General features: G+C 39.9%; 1 pseudogene; it reads right to left on the bottom strand.

Annotated features, from left to right (window-relative positions):
* Positions 1-10897: 10897 nt before the first annotated feature.
* LOC138025313 (uncharacterized) lies at positions 10898-11725 on the bottom strand (annotated as a pseudogene).
* Positions 11726-12740: the final 1015 nt, after the last annotated feature.

Consider the following 12740-nt stretch of genomic DNA (forward strand, 5'->3'; position numbering starts at 1 on the left):
TAAGATGAGCTGTCCGTGGTTAGATAAACGCAACAAGAAAGAAACAGAAAAGACAGAGAAGTATGGAACCCTCCGACTGGAGCTGTCAACACCCAGGATACAAGATCATACAATTGATTGTCATCATGGATTTACTTCAAGGCTGGTCCAAGGAGCTAGAAATTGAGATGAGAAACATGGAACAAGACACAGAGAAATTCTAATGAGAATTCAGAAAGCTGTTTTGAGCTGCACACTTAATATTGCCAGGACACTCTAAATGATCACATCTTAATAATGCTATAACTTTGACCTATTTTAAAGGAACATCTAATTACCACAAAGACCTTTTATTTTATTTATTTTTAATTTTTTGTTTCCTAGTAATAATAATTTAGAATTTTTAATTTTTTTTTCCTGTTATGTAGATAGGTTACGTGATACGGCCTATCTTGCTTTATCTACAAGCATCCAAACGTTTGTACTTCTATAATAATAATAATAATAATAAATGGATCTAGCCAAGCCTAAAAGCGAAGTTACCGTTTCTAACCCCACGTTGCCTTCTCCTACGGCATCTCTCGAGGCTTTCTTCTCTTAAAGTGAAAGTACGGTCTAGAAAAAGTTTCTCTGAATCGAAAGTTCTTTACCTGTATTGTCATACTTGCCCAACCATTTGGACTAAATGTGTTTAAATTGAAATCCGCCATCTTTGTTTTTGTGCATGCAAACGAGGCTATGACGTAGCAATAGTCAAGGATTTCTCCGGATGACTAAATGTACTTGATGTAAAGAAGAAAAACACAGGCGAGGAGAGCAATACTTTGTAGACTTGAATCTTAATCCAGAGGCTAAATTGTATTGATCACCTCTGAACAGATTTACCTCGTGGTCGTTAAACAGGATTTTATATGTGAGTTATATGCAGGAGTTTTACAAAGCGAAAGAGAGCTTGCAGTGCTATCCCGCCCTCATTGCTGTGAAATATATGCCTGGAAATTAATCTGTCTACCGTGGCTTTCTACGAGATCCCTGTTACAACTTCAAAACAAACGATCGATTTATACATTTCCATCAAATGGTAAGAGTAAATCCTTTCAGTAGTTAATTTCTATACTGCTAACAAAATTTAACCACATTGCAAGTGAAAATCGTCTATGTATGCCTTGATTCAGTTTTCTCGCTCCAATATAATGATATTTTGGACTAGTGGACTGAGATTTCCGCAGACGGGAATGTCACCAAGACCAATATTCATATACCTGAAGATCCCGCTGGAAGTCCTCCCTGGTAAAATGACAGACCCCAACAGAAAATATAGCAGTCAGGTTTTCACCTTTGAGGAATCCATCTACGTTTTATTTTTGCCGGCCATCTTTTCTTTAAATCATTTAATTTTCCGGTGTAAGCTTCGGTTTTTTTATTTTTATATGTGTTCTCAAGTCTAGACATGTGTCTAGTTCATCCCCCTCGAAAGCGTACACCCCAACAGCGGTAATTGTTGATGTGAAAAAGCCTTGCTACGTGTATTGAGCAACATCTGAACGTTTCGTCGGCTTATTCTAAATTAAACGCTTCCCCGTGTGAAAGAAAACAAATACGTTAAGCAAATACGTTAATATTTGCTCGCTGAAAGAAGAAAGTGAAAAAGGTACGCTTGTCGAATATTTCTTTGTCGCATGTTCAAGGTTTTTGTCTTGTTTACATTTTCTCTCGCTGATTTTTGCCGCCTAGTTTGATTGACCAGAAAATCTATAAGTATTAAGTGACTTGAGTTTCTGTCGCACTTATGGCCTACATGGCCTACTACCTATTGAACTACAAGACCATTTACCATAGTTCATCTTACATTTGAATTTCTCGAAGCAGAAAGGTCACACAACATTGAGAAAGTGATCGGGGATCGAAGAACTTGGATAGGTCGAACACGTTTATTGACTATTGCTGATTTCCCTCTCTATAGCTAGCAAAAAGATAGGAAACCTCTGAGTGTACGGATCTCCTCGAAGTCTCCAGAACTTTGAACGAATAATTAAACTCTTAACCGGTTTAAAACCAACTACAACCAATAATAATAAAGTATTCTCGTTTGTCTCATGCACGATGTGGTCACTTGTGATGTAGATCGTGACGTTTCGACTGCATACTGCTAGTCTTCATCAGGCGATGAGGTCGACTGGTTTTTAAGCGTTTTGAGCAGGATGCTCCGCTGTGATTGGTTGGTTTTAAGCAGCTGTGATTGGTACATTTGCTTCAAAGGTGAAGCGTAACCAGTCGACCTCATCGCCTGATGAAGACTAGCAGTATGCAGTCGAAACGTCGCGATCTACATCACAAGTGACCACATCGTGAGTCAAACGAGAATACTTTATTATTATTGTACTTCACCACGATGAAGAACAGCAACCTTTTCTACTCCACTATGACTAGTTTGGATTTGAACACCTGCCCAATGGCGTAAGATCGGAAGTGACGTTGCCTTGACGTCACGTCGTGCATCCGTGACAGAGCATCGAGGAGATCTGTGGAGAGGTGTCCTTGCCTTTCGCTACAGAGAGATATCAAGGAACCTTGGCCAGGGTAGAAATATTCAGGACTAGATAGAGAAAAAACATTGACCGACATCCAAGATGTCGCGCACACAAGGCACGTCGGATTCACTTTTGGGCTTGCTTGTATGAACTCTGTCGGCAAGATTTAGTGCGGAACTGTCTACCTGTGGAAGTGAATATTCCTACACGCAGATGAGAGCCTTTGGAGGAGAATTTGCTGCCCTTTTCCCCGAGCATTCCTTGCAGGAAAACTGAGGGAAATTCATTGCTCTTCAATCGGAATTCATCGACGGCTGAGCCACCTTAGCCAGCCAAAAGCCATTTAAACGATTGCTTTTTGCCACGATCCATTTTATTGCAGTTACTAGGCCTTCAGATGTTCAATTTAAACAACAAGTGGTTTATTTCAATTGTTCATAAAACTAAACATTTTTTTCTATTTCCACACTACTGGCTGCTTTTATGATTGTTTGTTTTGCACAGCTTCCTCTGTTTATAGCCGAAATAGTACTTGGTAAGTCCAACCGTAATGAATATAACGTGCCGGAAAATTATTGTTAACTTTTGTGTTATATGAGCCCTTAAATAGCACTCAGTTCTGTAAACATGGCAACTCGATCTCGATCAGGTGGCTAAGAGAGAATTGCACAATGTCATTTATCGATTTTTTTTTTTTAAATTTCTTTCCCCGTTCTTCACAGGCAATGCACAGGTGATGATAATTTTTGCAAGGAAAAGCCTATCAAAAAAAACGTTCGCTTCAATGCGTAAACAAGGTGCATGACTATGTAGAGCCCGCAGACCAGGGGACACATTTTCCATTCAGATCCTACATCCTCGGACAAATTGTTGAAACACTTTGCAATGCCCTGCCCTCTCACAATTTTGTTTTGCCAAATGGACCCCCGAATTCGCGTGCAAACAACATTGTGAGGGGGCGAAAGCTTCAGATCTTTTTTCGTGTACTGTTCCAAGGAACTTTGTCACAGACTATAGATAAACGACCTACAATATTGGGCAAAAGAAATTGAAAAATTAGCCCCCCTTTCCCCTCAAAATCAATGATGAATCCACGCGCAAGTTGAAGTCCGCCATTTTGGGGGGAGGGGTAGTCTTCATTTTCCATTTGAAATATCCAAGATTGTAGCTTCCCAGGAGTTCAAGTAGCTCACTGGGTAGAGCATCCGGACGGTGTTACGGAGGTTGTCCATGGGTTTGAATCCTGCCCACAACCAATTTTTTAAGCGATTTGGGTTGCGATTTCTGCTTTGACTTTCATGGCGACGCAAAAACGCGCGTGTGAACAGCCGGTAATTTCAGAAATATGCGTCGCTGCGATATCGCTCTGAGATTTGGAGAGCATTTTCTTTAAAATTAAAGCTTACAAAGAGGTACTAGGCGACTACCCCAAGGGAAATTTAATTCCTCTTTTGTTAAGACAAAACTGAGGCGGAAAACAACATCAAGGTCCAACAAAAATACAAAAAAAGGCGTGGAAAGTTCGAGAGGAAGAAACTTTGATCAATGAAAAGAACGAGTTTGATAGTCTGTGCAAAAGGATACACAAAAGGCAGGCGGCAAGAGATACTGTACTAAAGGGATCACTCAGCAGATCTTTTATCAGTTGTGAAATGCCCCGTCTACTTCTCGTGTTGCGATCCATGGTTTCAACCCAAACTGATCGTTTTCTCTTGCCGAAGACATAACCTTACACGCTATGGTCGTGTCCAAGGATTCATCGAATTCATAACAAATTCATGAAATACACTTCAAACTTAGAAATCTTGACATCGCTAACGATTCTTCGCATAGGCTTAGCTACAATATTCCCGAAAAATCGCCTAAAAATTTAGCCGGATAATATTCGATAAATGTTATAAAAATCTCCAAAAAAGTTCTAAAAATCTCAAAACTTTACCGAAAAATTCCAAAGTTTTGATGCAAAATATCAACGTTTAAAGATCCTTATAAGTTAAAACAAGCCGCCTACACAATAGCTACTGTGAATAACGTAAGTGCAGCAATGTAGAGGAGCTACGCGTGCGTGGCGTGTACAACTGCTACCATCATTGATTCTTTTTTTATGAATCTCCGGAAAATCGCAGCCGATATCGCGCTTCAAGTTAGCAAAACTGTTGTCAGATTTATTCAATCGATGACATCACAAACTGAGGCAGTTAGATCGGTCTAACGTACTGCTTCAGGAGTAGACCTAATTCTCTCCCTTGGTTAGTCGTAGGGTGAGACAACCATGGCAGTTTCGTCAACTTAACTTGTAGGGCCATAAACGTAAAAAATATGCAAGTAAATAGACAAACGCCCAATTTTGACATCCAACACGAAGCGCCTCTTTAAGTCTAAGCATTTGCTACCCATTTCCATCAGTAAGGTAAGGGTAAAAGTCAGCGTTATCCTTAGCTTCGAGTAAATGAAGCTGTTTATCCTTATACTTGAGGAGCAGAGGAAGGGTTACGTTCTTGCAAACGTTGGCCGTGTCACACTTTATATTTTAACAGAAAAACTATTGTAGGCCAATGTGAAGTGCTGTTTTCTACCCATGGAAACCATGTGAGCGTTAGCCCTACTAATGGAATTGAGCCCACACAAGGACAGAAAAACTCTGACCCGGGTGGGAATTGATTCCACGACCTTCGGGTTAGATCACCGCTGCTCTACCGACTGAGCAACAAGCTCAGACTGGAGCAGTATTGGCTGGAGTTTTCCAAGTTATTTTTTGTTGTTGCATTTTTAAGGTGTCAAGTACAAAGATGAGTGTCCTGTTGACAAAATGATTCCCATCTACTTGATCGTGTATGGCGCAGCAAACCTCTTTGCCAACTGCTGCTTTTGTTCCATCCGCGTAAGATCCGGCAACAACGAGGAACAAACCGTGAATCCAGTACAGGCGGTTGTTCAACTGTTTCTGACAGCTTGGTTCGTTTGCGGAAGCGTGTGGGTTTATTCAAAGTACGAGCCGAACTACAATGACCCCGGAAGCGCTGATTACTGTCATAAGACATTGTACTTGTTTGCGTTCTGGGTAACCACTTCAGTTTACATAATATATGGTATTTTGTTTCTTGTTGCGTTTGCTATGGTTATTTTCACGTTGTGCAAGGTAGAGTGGGTGGATCAACCGGTATAGGGGAATCTTTGTTTACATTTTTTTGCCTCATTAGCACAAGGCCATAGTTTTATAATCAGTCAGCTACAGTAGTCTCTGAAAACTTGAACGCGATATGTAGGGGTAGTCAAAGGGTGACGAGTGAAAATGGGGAATAATTTCACGAGCGTTTTATCCAAAATCAAATAATTGAAGGCTCGAGAAATTATTTGATTTTGGACAAAACACAAGTGAAATTATTCTCTAATGATTAGCTATTAATATCGTGAGTGGCAAATTACGTTCATAAGACGCCATTTTGGCACTGTAGGTTGCCATGCCAACATTGTAATTTCACATGTGATATAATAAATTAACGCTGAAATTTCGCGCCTAAATTAAGGAGTAATCTGTCACCCATGTTATTAACCAGATAATCTCTCGGCAATGACAAATTTGACAAAGAATGATGTATGGGAGTATTAGCGCTTTTGCCACACAAGAATTTATCAGTGAATAATTAGGGAATAACATGACTTTTTGAGGGAATATAGTTTATTTGCGCCCGCGTAGTGTCATTTGCGGCCCGAGCGCCCGAGCGCGAAGCGCGAGGGCCGCAAATGACACTACAAGGGCGCAAATAAACAGTATTCCCGAAAAAAGTTATGTCATTATCATTATTATCAATAAACAAGGCCAAATGATATCAAGGATGCGAGTTTTAATAATGCAAGCTAAGTAAATAACGATTTCAAAGTCACTTCAAATCATCATGTAAGTGTTGATTGAACAAGCTATTAAAGAATTAACTCAGTCCAGTGAACTTATTTAAAATTACCGGAAAAATGCGTAAAATCGTCTATGAATAATAGGCACATCACAAAGTTGAAGCAAGAACCAATCAGCTGTAGGGCTGATAATGCATTAGCAGCCCGCTGTCAGTCTTTTCTGGCCCGCTGAGCGTGTGTTTTGAAGAGGCCGATGACTAAAAACTAGCTCACCGTTATCAAAGCTTAAAAGCTTAAATTTGGATATTTAAATAAGTTTAACAATTTCTGTTACACAGTGTTTTTACCTTTTGAAGTCATTTGTGAAGAGCATGATGTCTTTTGTGAGAAAACTCGTGTGTTAATAAAGAAAATCGTTCAAAGAATGGTGTCAGCACAAATAGAAATGAAAACGAATGAACCAAACCAGCTGTAAGAATATTTGTAATCTCCCTTGTTTCGTCTCGTAGTCAACTGACCCGTGCAACGCCGAACGAGCAAGACCATTTCGATTGAGTTAGCCACGAGTTTACAGGAAAACGTCAAACGCCAGGCTAAGGCCCCATTCACGTTTTTATTTGAAACGCATACATTTTGAGGCACTTTCGCCCATTATCCACACTACAACGCTCAAAAACTCTGACGGAAACGGTTCACAAAGTGGAAACTTTTGAAAACGCATCGCTTTGAAAACGCTCCGGATCGGTGACAACGGAGAGTTTTGAAAACGATGACGCGTCAGGGCGTAGACAACGTTTAAAAGCGCATGAGTGGGGATCGTTGAAAACGAAACTTTTGAACGATGACTTAAAAGGCGTGGAAAATTTTTGATAAAGGTTGTTGACATCGTTGTTGAGAGTTGTAGTGTTGTAAAATCTGGGCATTGTCAACAATCAGACAGTTGTTTGATTTAAGCTCCGTTTTATTCTGTTGGCTACAGATATTGAGCAGCCAATCTTAACGAAAGGGACAAGTTGGAAAGAGAGGACCCTCATGGTCTAATAACATGCAGCAGCCTTAAGTTTCCCGTATCACGCAAACGCGATGCTCAAATCTGTCACATTTCTGCCATGTAAAATGACCAAATCTCAAGTGTTATTTAACCCCGTTCCTTCGAAAATCATTTCCTGCATAGTTGCGCTACTTTGTAGAAGTGGAACGGAGTGAAATGTTGGAGAGATTTAGCATCGTGCTTACGTAAAACGACAAACCCCTCTCTTATGCTAACTTATCACCCTGTTGCGGAGGATATCAGTAAGACCTTTTGGTCCTGTGCCTTTTCAATGTTTTTGAAGGACTGAACTTTCATCGCCGTGACGCCCGAGCCATTTTTTCTTGCGAACTTTCGGCCAATGAGAGAAAGCTTCTTTTGAAAGTTTTTTGCTCGCTTTTTTTGGAGTCGTTTTTAATAATAATAATAACAATAACAATAATAATAATAATAATAATATAATATTTTCGAGATAATTTTTTTTTTTGGAGCTTTGCCGTTGATTTATACTGAAGACCTATTTTAAGAACTTGTCTGATATCTGTAGAGGACAAAGAAGGAATGAGACAGAAATAAACAAGTTTTTCACGTTTGACACTTTTGGCAAAACGCGAACTGAATTTCAGTCTGTCACTTGCCGTAAATGCGATACTAATTCTCTCTCTAATAATTAAACGCAAACTTGCAGTTTTAAATGATGCTATCGTTGACGTCGCTTCCAGCGTCGATCTACAGCAAACGGTCTTGACGATAGCAAAAGGTCGTTCCACTTTTCCTGCCATTAAGAACCTCCCCCTAATTAAGACAATTTTGAATAAGGACATTGCATTGAAACATTTGTCACGCATTATTCTATCAGATTTGAGACTTGTTTCTTGTTTCCTTGTCTGTGATCCTTTATAACATTTATGGAATATCTTGTTTGTGGTGTTTGTAATCAATACATTATATATTCGGCGACGACGCACTCAGATCGTGTGCCGCAGACAGTAACAGATCATTTGGGAAAATATGCTTAAAAAGAAAAGGTGAATTAAAAACATGCAAAATATTTTTTTTCAGGATAGTTTTGATAACAATTTGTTTATCCTTTTTCGTCAATGGTTAAGACATTCACTACTATGTTGTTTCTATTAACCGACTCTCTTTACAACATTTAAAGAATACTTCAGGAACAGGGATTTTAAACATCTAATTTCAAAGGTCAGATAGTTGTTCTTTCAATAAACTGACTATGTTTCATGGCTAAAAGCGTCAGCCTTTTCCAAGATTTATTGGAAATTATACGCATTTCCCCAAGTTTCATTTTCGTCCGGGAGACGTAGCTCTCCACGCAGTCGTTTTTAGGATAGTCGCATTTCATCTCCTTCCCACAAACGGCTGTTTACCCGAAAGCAACATTCCTTTCCCGCAGTATAGCCAATCCAATTCTGATTAACGTCAAACGAGAACAATTAGGAGTAAACAGCATGGCGTTTTCGTAATGTTCTGACCAAACATTTTAAAACCAAAACAAACCGAATATTACTGAAAAATGTCCTTTCCCGTTTTTCGTCAGGAAAAAAATCCACTCACAAAAAAAGGAACACGCCATCAAAAACGTCCGCGCAATACAAAACACGTCACACAATTTCAATATCAGCCAATCGCTAATAGCTTAACAAATAGAGAGCAAAGAGGTTATGATTGAGGACGGTGCCTACTATTTTTATTGCGCATACGTTCTGCGCATCTCCAGGTACTCGGATTTCCTATCGCCGATGCTTACTAATACAGGGATATTTTTGCGCAGTTTAAAACTATCCGGAGAAAGTAGATCTTAGTAAGTACTCTTGGTATTCAAAAAGAAAATTGGGGGTAACCATGCATTTTTGAGAGATAATTAAGCTTCAATTTGAGAAAGAACGCCATACATTGCTTTGTATTTTAAAGCTTTTTACAAATATTATTCATGAATTATCTTTGAAAAATGCGTGGTTACCCCCAATTTTCTTTTTGGATTTCAATAACACTTGTTAAGACCTAAATTTCCTGCATAATCACACACCGGGGAAAAAATATCTTTATTAGTAGGCACCGTCCTTAATTGGCCATTGTTAGACAATGACTAGAGGACGCCTTGTAGGTCAAACTGTGGAAAAGAAATGTTGCTTTATGCCCTATCTCCATTACCCATCGGACACAAGACTTTCCTAGTGAGCTGCCTTGCCTGAGCTATGTTTACTGGGCAGATAACAAACAACAACTGGACTAGAATGGCTATGGGCAATAAACCCATAGCCGCCTTTATTTAAACAATGTACAAAAACTTGTTCTCTTGATAACAATTTTGGCCCAGTAAAGGTGAGGGCACTGAAAACGCCAAAGCATATGTCTATACATACGCAGCCCCAGCCCAGGCAAGTGCAGCACAACAAGAGAAGAAACCCCAACATAAGGCATATTAAGTTTAAGGTAATGAAAGCAACCCCAGGCAATAGCCACCCATGCAAGGGTAGCTGCTAGAGACAATTATTAACAGGATGAAAAAATATTCAAAGCAAGTCATCCCTGAACCCATCAATAATTAAGGCAGGCTAACTGCTGTAAATTTGGAATAACCGGCAGAAGACACTTGTACAAATTGCATTATGAACAAAAAGTAGAGACTCTGATGTACTTCAAGAATGCATTTGATTTCCACCTGTCCAATAACCGTATTTGAGCATCAGATAGCCACCTATCTGGAGCATGGGAAGCAGCCCCAATCCGAAAACTGTGGCCTTCGTAGAAAGTCGGTGACAAGCCACACCGCCGTATAGCAGAGGCTAGCTGATTAGAAAAGTAGGATCTAGTAACTGGTGCTCCATCCACTGTTCTGAAAAGGGGGCCTGGGCTAGTTCCCTTCAACTCTAAGTAATGGGTCAAAAGCTCAACTGGACTTGAATGATGTTGGCGGGACACGACAATCGAAAAAGGGCTGACATTATAACAGTGCTTATACTGTTTGAAAGTAACTTTGAAAGCGAAGTGTTTACGAGCTTCGTGAGCTGGGAGATTTGCAAAGGATAACTGAACTGCCCCCCTTACATCCTGTTATTTCGCCCAGGCGCAAAAAGGCGTAAAATGCCAATGAACACATAGCTTGAAACTGGCAAACCTGGTAGGGAGAACCTACCAAGGAAGGAGCAACCAATATCAATTGATCCATGATAGGGAAAGTAATTGGCAGCCAACTTAGTGAAACCATTTAAGCATTTCAGAGACATAAAAAACCTCAGAGGGATCCGAAAAACCTTTGAGCTTATGACAATAACCAAGAGCGGATACATAAGTCATAACAGTGGATGGAGCATACCGAGAACGAAACAAGAAAGCTTTAATACGGCCAAAACTGAAGGTGAAATGAGCAGAGCTAAAAAGTGGGATTGAAATGTATTACTAAAAAACTGGTGGAAAAGTTTCCAGGCACGCTGGTAAACTGGTAGAGAAGATGGCTGAAGACTGGAACGAAGTAAATTGGAGGCTATGGTTGCCAACTGAGAGGCTGCAGATGGGGAGGTATCACTGTGGGTGCTTGGTGCATGGAAGCTGGTGCCAGGCATTTGAAAGTCTCCAACTGCAACCGAGATAAAGAATCAGCCAATCTGTTCTGAAAACCAGGTATACGTTTGACCTTAAAACATATATTGTGCGATAAACACACTAGCACCACCCTACGCACAAAAAACATTTAACACTGTTTGTTAGTGACATGGATTAGAGCCTCATTGTCAGTGAAAAATAATAATACACGTTGATTTTTAAGCTCCTGCCCCGACAGATGTAAGCTTAGCACAATGGGGTAGAATTCCAAGAAGGCGATATGACAGTGACGCCAGTTCTCTGGCCAGGCACCATAGCACCAATGCTTGCCAAAAACTGCACCAAACCCAATAGCACCGGGAGCATCCGTATACAATTGGAGCTGATGGGAATTACTCCAAGCATCAGAAAGAAAAAGTGAACGGCCATTAAATTCAGACAAAAATTGTTGCCAAACTGTCAAGTCCTCTTCAACCCCACCAGTAAGTCTGATACGGAAATGGGGGGTTTTTATACCCAAAGTCAACTCAATCAGACGACGCAAAAATGGCCGGCCTGGAACAACCATCGTGCAAGCAAAATTTAATAAACCAGTTAAAGACTGAATTTCTGTGAGAGCAACTTCACGACGTCTTAGAAATGAAGAAATTAAATCTTGGCATCTTACTAATTTATCAAGAGGGAGCCGAGCCTTCAAAAGGACCGAATCAAGTTCAATACCAGCAAAAACAATGGTTGTTGATGGACCAAGAGTTTTTTCCGGTGCCATGGGGATACCCAGGAAATGGCAAAGCATTGAAAACATATCTAATTGTTTAGAACACAAATCCCTTGAAGGTGAAATTAGGAGAAAATCATCCAGTAGGTGTAAAATGTGGACAATGGACAATTTTTTCTTGGCTATCCATTCGACCGCCGAGGAAAAAATCTCAAAGGTTTTGCATAAGCTTGAAAAGCCCATCGGCATGCAACGGTCGTAATAATACAGTCCTCTCCAAGACATCCCCAAAAGGTGGTAATCCTGACAGCGTACCGGAATGGACCAGCAATCCGATGGGCTGCAAGTTCCTTATTCAGTTTAGCATCAACAGCCTCAGGATTCTCAATTGCAGAGAGAAGATTCTTAGCAAAACACGAATCCTGTCGAGTCGAAACAAGCGTCTGGAACCGTCCACAATGAGAAAGCGACTGTTGATTTTAGTATTTCATGATCACGTGATTAGCATTAAGACCCTAGAGGGTATTTGCTGAAATTCTATCGACTCCTCCCTTAAGTCCCAGTACTCCTCGTATTATCCGCCAACTAACTAAGGGAAGATGAAGGCATAAAACTTCTATTTGCAAGCAAATATTTCATTCCCGGTACTGAGCAGGCGTTTGTGGGAAGGAGGTGAAAAACGACTTATAACAACAAGAACGTACAACAAAATAGTATATTTGTACCACACGTGAATAGAGATACATGAATTAAGTAATAAACTTTAAAGAAGATACAATGCCGCCTAGAAAATAACTAAGAAGCTAATCTACGTAGCTAGGAGGCAGAATGAAGAATTTTATGTATAAAGGAAAAAGTCGATTCAAGGAGGCACAAATATAAAGATAAAAGACAGGCAAACACAAATAATACAACAGCGGGAAAAAATTAACACAGATAAATTATAAAAAGAAGGATGAAGAAGCATGAATAAAATAACTAATATGAGGTAATGAGAGGTTCTTTCAGAGAACACCTGGAATTTGTAAAAGCAACGATTTTTAAAGACTCCTCAATATTACTCCAA

Source organism: Montipora capricornis, chromosome 12 (assembly GCF_036669925.1).
Source record: "Montipora capricornis isolate CH-2021 chromosome 12, ASM3666992v2, whole genome shotgun sequence".
Classification (NCBI taxonomy): domain Eukaryota; kingdom Metazoa; phylum Cnidaria; class Anthozoa; order Scleractinia; family Acroporidae; genus Montipora; species Montipora capricornis.